Here is a 6,750-nt window from a genome sequence, read left to right on the forward strand (position 1 = left end):
TTAAGGTACATTTCTGCAAGAGAAATTACTGAGCTAAGGCATGTACATTTTACATTTTGATAACATGAAATTGTCTGAATTTTGAATACAGAAAAAAGAATAAGGGACTTCTGGATATGCCTTGAAGAATTAGAGCTAATACAACAATTGAAAACAGAGAGCCGCCAGGTGACCTGGGGCTCTTGCACTTAGACACAAACATGTTTGATCCTGTTCTTATGCAGACACTAGTGGGAGCCAATGCCGTGTACAAAGCAGAGGAGCATAATTCAAATTATTCGTGAAGAGTTTTTGGTGTTGTATGACAAGATAGAAGTGGTAATCAAGTTGTTTATTGCAATGTCCTCTCCAGGATTTTGCTAAAAGTCTTCATACACTTCAGGTAGCTTCTTCAGCCCTTTACGAGAGGAGGAGTTTCTTTCCAGCTGGGTGCTGATTTTTATGGTTGCTACTGACAGCTGAAAACCGTGTTTGTCTTAGAACTTCCCTACTAAATAGCACATCCTCAAAGGTTTTTCCAGTTCCTCTCTTCTTCTTGGTATTGGGCAAGAATTAGATATCTTTTAAATACATTTCCTTCTTTTATAAATGTATACTTTTGATTACATAGCATTATGATATTCTTGCTGAAAATGCTCATTTTAGGAAGCGCTGGAGTGAGCTCTGCCGTTTAGCTGGCGTGTGCTCTCGGAGCTCAGGTCATAAGATCCCAGGGTCCTGGAATGAGTCCCACATTGGGCCTCCTTGCTCAGAGGGAGACTACTTCTCCCTCTGCCTGCCTCCCCTGTGCTTGTGCTCTGTTTTCTCTACAAAATAAATAAATAATGAAATCTTTTTTAAAAATGCATACATTTTAATATAACTAATTTCTTTTGCTTTCATTATCTCTTAATTTTTTTAAAGATTTTATTTATTTATTTGACACAGAGAGAGACAGCACGGGGAGAGGGAACACATGCAACAGGAGGAGTGGGAGAGGAAGAAGCAGGCTTCAGCGGAGCAGGGAGCCCGGTGCGGGCGATGCTCAGGACCCGGATCATGCCCCGGGGCCGAAGGCGAGATGCTTAACGACTGAGCCACTCAGGCACCCCCATTCTTAATTCTATATTTTAGAACTTTCCCCTGGGTCTTTTTTCTTTTCTTAAATGCCCTATCTAACTGATCAAGGGCTCTTCAGTCAATAACAGAGAAAAAGGGCAGAATCAAGTTTTAATCTGTTACTTGGTGACTTACAGACTCAGTTTCATGGAGCTGATATTTTCCTCTCTCTCAAGTCTTAGAGAATCAGGCAGTCTAATTAACTAAGCAAGAGTGTAGAGATACCTTTTCTTTCAGACCAACTCTGAAAAGCAACAGTTAAATATAATGGTGCTCTTAAGTCAAACTAACGAAGGTATTGGTTGCCTCCCAATTCCCTACCTGGGAAAAGGCTACCAGTACCCATGAGAGACAAACAGACTGGACTCAGACTCACTGGATGAGGTGCTATTAACCCATATTAAATGAGTATCCTTGGGAGAGAGACAGTTGGGACACCTTTATAACATTCCACATCATACGATGCAAGGCAAGAAGAAGCTGTCAGGAGAAAAGCTCATTTATTTTATCTCACTCTTTGCTCATCATGATGGTTCACTGCCTCTTATTATAAAATTTCAACATTCCCATGCTCACTTGTAAGAATGCCTTTTGTGCATATTTATGCATTAACTTATGTTAAAAATAATTTATTTTTCAGAGTAAGACAGCTTTGTAGCTCTTCTGGAATACATTGGGATGGTTCAGAAGGCCGATAAGCAAACACTTGATTCTAACTTTATTATATTTATTGTACTATTGATTGATTTACCAAAAACATTCATATTTCACGTCCAGCATTGACTGGGCACTTTGGGTTTTAATTTGTATTTCTCTAATGACTAATGATATTGAATATCTTATCATGTAGTTACTCCATTTATACGTCACCTTGGTGATGAGTCTGTTCACTTTTGCCTACTTTTTTTATTGGGTTGTCTGTTTTCTCTTAGTATTTGAGCTTGAAAATCTTGATATCCTGAGACAAGTCTTTATTAGATTTTGTAAATATTTTCTCCCAGTCCGTAGTTGTCTTTTCATTTGTTTGAATGGTATCTTTCAAAAGCAGACATTCTTCATTTTGAAGTCAAATTCTGTCACTTTGTTCTTTTTTATGGATCATGTTCTTAGTGTAGTACTCAAGAAATTTTGCCAACCCAATGTAATGAAGATTCCTAATTCTATCTTTTCTTCTAGAAATTTTTATACAATTAAGTTTTACTTTTTAGATCTATGATATATTTGGATACTAATAAAGAATAAAATTTTGATAGTTTCCTAAGTTGCTATCATTTTCCCATGATTTGTATTTTGTGTGTGTGTAGTACGGTGTCCATCTGGTATCCTGTCTTTCTTTTTTACAAGCATGTAAGTCTGCTGGTGATAAACGTACCATCATTTGTATGTTTGAATAAATCTTTATTTTGCTTTTGCTTTTGAGAAGAATTTTTTACTGTATAAAGAGTTCTAGGTTGATAGTTTTGTTTTGTTTTTCTTTCATAACTTTAAAGATAGTTGCTCCATGACTTTTATTTATTTTATTTATTTATTTTTCAAATGTGGAACACTTCATGAATTTGCACATCATCCTTGTGCAGGGGTCGTGTTAATCTTCTCTGTATTGTTCTGATTTTAGTTGTAGTAGCTGTTAAACGAGACACACTGCATGACTTTTAGTTTACACTGTTACTAACGAAAACGCGTGCTATCGTTATCTTTGTTCCACCTGTTACATAGCGCATCTTTTTCTTTGATCATACAAGGTGCTTTCATCTTGTTTTATTTTTCATATATATTTAAATAAATAATGTAACACAGATTTGTTTTTGTTCTCTCAAAAAGGTCTCGTATTGTCAAGGCAGGAAGCAGCCTTGAATATCTATATCTATATCTATATCTATATCTATCTATATCTATATATCTATATCTATATATATATAGATATATAGAATATAGACAGATATAGATTTCCTCATGGAAAGGGAATCAGGTCAAATTCATAGACTGTTGCTTGGTGCATTTTATTTTATTATTTTATTTAAGATTTTTGCTTATTTATTTGAGAGAGAGAGAGAGATAGGAGAGACCATAGCAGGGAGGAGAGGGAGAAGCTTGAGGAAGCCCCATGTGAGGCTTGATCCCAGGACCCCTGAGATCATGACGGTAAGGCAGGCGCTTAACTGACTGAGCCCACCCAGAGATCCCCAGCCCACTACATTTTTAGAAGGACCTACAAATAAACTAAGGTGCATAAATTCAGTGAGGTGGAAAAAAAAATGCATGGTATGTAAATTACGCTTTAAAAAATGTTTTTCTTTAAAAAAAAAACATTAAAAAATGTTTTTCTTTGATTAGGAATCATGTTTGCTTGCTTTTATATTTCCATAAAAAATAATAGAATGAACTTTTGTTAATTTACCTAAGTGTCTCCAATTGAAAGAAATGGTGATTAAAAGTCTTTTAGATTTTGCTTGGAATGGAAGAGTGAAAAAGAGTCTGAACAAATTTCCCCTTGTCAAGCTTCCCAAGTTGTGCTCAAAGAGATTCATCTGCAAATGCAAACAATCCATCTTCTTGCTTTTTGTTTAGCAGATTCAAGCCCCAAAATTTATTAGTGAGCTGAAGAATCCCACCTTCAAGATAGAATCTATCATTTTAGGACTAGGCCCATCTGCATGTCATAGGGACAATGAAAAGCTAAACAAGGTGAAAACTTATTTCTCTCTCACATAAAAAAAAATTCCAAGCTTAACAGTACAAAGGGTGTTATTGGACTCTGTTCCACACAGTTTCTTAAAACCCAAGGTTTCGTTTCAATTCATTGTTCTGCCATAGTAGAATATGATGTTGCCATCCTTGTCAAGACAATGGCTAGAGTTTTAGCCATCCTTATCCAGGAAGCCAAGTATGAAGGTGATGAAGAAAAAGAGCAAAGGCATACACTGAATGACATCTGAAAAAGGGATTTCAGAAGCTGACATCAATATTTAGCTACTATTTCACTGACCAAAAATTCAATCCACAATGCTGCACTTAACTGGAAGGAAATTGGAAATTATAGACTTTTTATGGACATTATGTAGACTTTCATATATCCAGCTATGGTAAAAGAAAGAGAGGAATGGGGACTAGGAAATTAATAATCTCTGTTTAGATGAGTATTAATAAGCACTGTTATATCATCCTCTCACAATATGAGATCTGCCTTATTTTTCTTAACTTTACTTCCGTCCACTTACTTCCACATAATTCTTATTTTATAATAATTTGTTTCATTGTTATTTTTGCTGACCAGAATATTGCACATTATGAGGGGCGAAGAGGGGATTTTTGTTCGCCTTTATAAAAGGGATAAGAACAGAACCTGGCATGTGATTGATGCTTAATCAATATTTGAATGAAGAATAAAATAAAGTAAACATGGAGCCCTGTAACAGTCTCTGTCACTGTAATTAGAGTAAAAAACACTAATCTTCTCCACTTGAAAAATTAAAACACCTTTAATTTGACAAGACATAAGACATAAGTAGATATGTAATACAAAAGAATCAATGCAGACAGGACAAATTAAGAGATCTGAATGCAGTGGGAGTTAAAACGAGGTTTTGAAGGAATTAGAATTGTGAGGAAGAGAAAAGACTTTCCTGACAGAATAGTAGCAAGGAAAGCATACTGATGCTAGATTTCTTTTCTCCAGGCAGATGCTATTGTAAAAAAGCAAAGTTGGTTAGATGAATTCTGCTTAGGAGTCAGGAAGGAGACAAACTTTGTCAGCTTATTTCCTCACACATTTGAAGGCTTTTCCCTTGGTAAAGCCCTTTTAGTATTGTTTGATCATTTTATTTTCATAATAAGTTGATTTAGAAGGTGTTGTTATCACCAATTAACAGGAAGGTTAAAAACCTAAATTTGATAAATTACTTATTTATGGTCACATAGTTTATTCATTAATTACTTCTTATTAATCCACTGCAGTCAGAAAAGGAGCCCAAACACTAATCTATTGTCTTTTTAGCTTAAAGCTCTTTTGTTCGAATACCTGCTAAGGTAAAAGTAAGCCTTACAAAGAACACATAAGTTGAATTAGGGATATATCATAATCATTAAAGAAAACTATTTTTATAATCTTTTTTTGTTATATTAGTCACCATACAGTACATCCCCAGTTTTGATGCAATGTTCCATGATTCGAGTGCACCGTGCAATATAATGCCCTCCCTTAATACTGATCTGGCTATCCCAATCTGCCACCCCCCTCCCCTTTGAGGCCCTCAGTTTGTTTCCCAGAGTCCACAGTCTCTCATGGTTCATTCCCCTTCTGTTTACCCCCCTTCATTCTTCCACTTCATTCTCCTACCAATCTTCCTATTTCACTTATGTTCCATGAGTGAAAACCATATGATAATTGTCTTTCTCTGCTTGACTTATTTCACTTAGCATAATCTCCTCCAGTCCCGTCCATGTTGCTGCAAATGTTGGGCAATCGTTCTTTTCTGATGGCTGAGTAATATTCCATTGTATATATGGACCACATTTTCTTAATCCAGTCATCTGTTGAAGAGCATCTCTGCTCCTTCCTGTTTAGCTATTGTGGACAATGCTGCTATGAACTTTGGGGTGCACTTTATGGCCCTTCTCTTCACTATCTGTATCTTTGGGGTAAATACCCAGTAGTGCAATTGCTGGGTCATAGGGTAACTCTATTTTTAACACCTTGAGGAACCTCCATACTGTTTTCCAAAGTGGCTGGCGCAACTTGCATTCCCACCAACAGTGTAAGAGGGATCCTTTCTCCACATCCTCTCCAACAGTTGTTGTTTCCTGCCTTGCCCATTTTTGCTATTCTAACTGGTGTAGGTGGTATCTCAGGTGTGGTTTTTGATTTGAATTTCCCTGATGGCTAATGATTTTGAACATTTTTTCATGTGTCTGTTAGCCATTTGTATGTCTTCATTGGAAAAGTGTCTGTTCATATCTTCTGCCCATTTTATGATTTGTTTATTCGTTTCTCATGTATTGAGTTTGAGAAGTTCTTTGTAGATCTTGAATACTAGTCTTTGATCTGTAGTATCATTTGCAAATATATTCTTCCATTCCGTGGGCTGCCTTTTAGTTTTATTGACTGTTTCCTTGGCTGTGCAGAAGCTTTTTATCTTGATGAAGTCCCACAAGTTCATTTTCTTTTATTTCTCTTGCCTTTGGAGATGTGTCATGAAAAAAGTTGCTGTGGCCGATGTGAAGAGGTTGCAGCCTATGTTCCCTCCTCTAGGATTTTTGATGATTCTTGTCTCCACATCGAGGTCTTTCATCCATTTGGAGTTTATCTTTATTGTATGGTGTGAGAGAGTGGTCAAGAAGTTTTATTCTATTGCATATAGCTGTCCAATTTTCCCAGCACCATTTATTCAAGAACTGTCTTTTTCCACTGGATGTTTTCCTGCTTTGCCAAAGATTAGTTGCCAAAGGCCGAGGGGGTCCATTTTCTGGGTTCTCTATTCTGTTACGTGGTCCATGTGTCTGTTTTTGTGCCAGTACCATGCTGTCTTTTGTGATCACAGCTTTGTAGTATAGGTGAAATCTGGCAACATGATGCCCGCAGCTTTGTTTTCCTTTTCCAACAATTTCTTGGCGATTCGGGGCCTTTTCTTGTTCCACACAAATTTAAGGGCTGTT

General features: G+C 36.5%; 1 non-coding gene across 1 annotated transcript; it reads right to left on the reverse strand.

The window, feature by feature from the left end:
• Window positions 1-2,630: 2,630 nt before the first annotated feature.
• LOC121101924 lies at window positions 2,631-2,738 on the reverse strand. Its single transcript, XR_005833962.1, has one exon. It is a non-coding gene; the product is annotated as a U6 spliceosomal RNA (small nuclear RNA).
• Between the last annotated feature and the right edge of the window lie 4,012 nt (window positions 2,739-6,750).

Source organism: Ursus maritimus, unplaced genomic scaffold (genome assembly GCF_017311325.1).
Source record: "Ursus maritimus isolate PB19 unplaced genomic scaffold, ASM1731132v1 scaffold_11, whole genome shotgun sequence".
Lineage (NCBI taxonomy): Eukaryota > Metazoa > Chordata > Mammalia > Carnivora > Ursidae > Ursus > Ursus maritimus.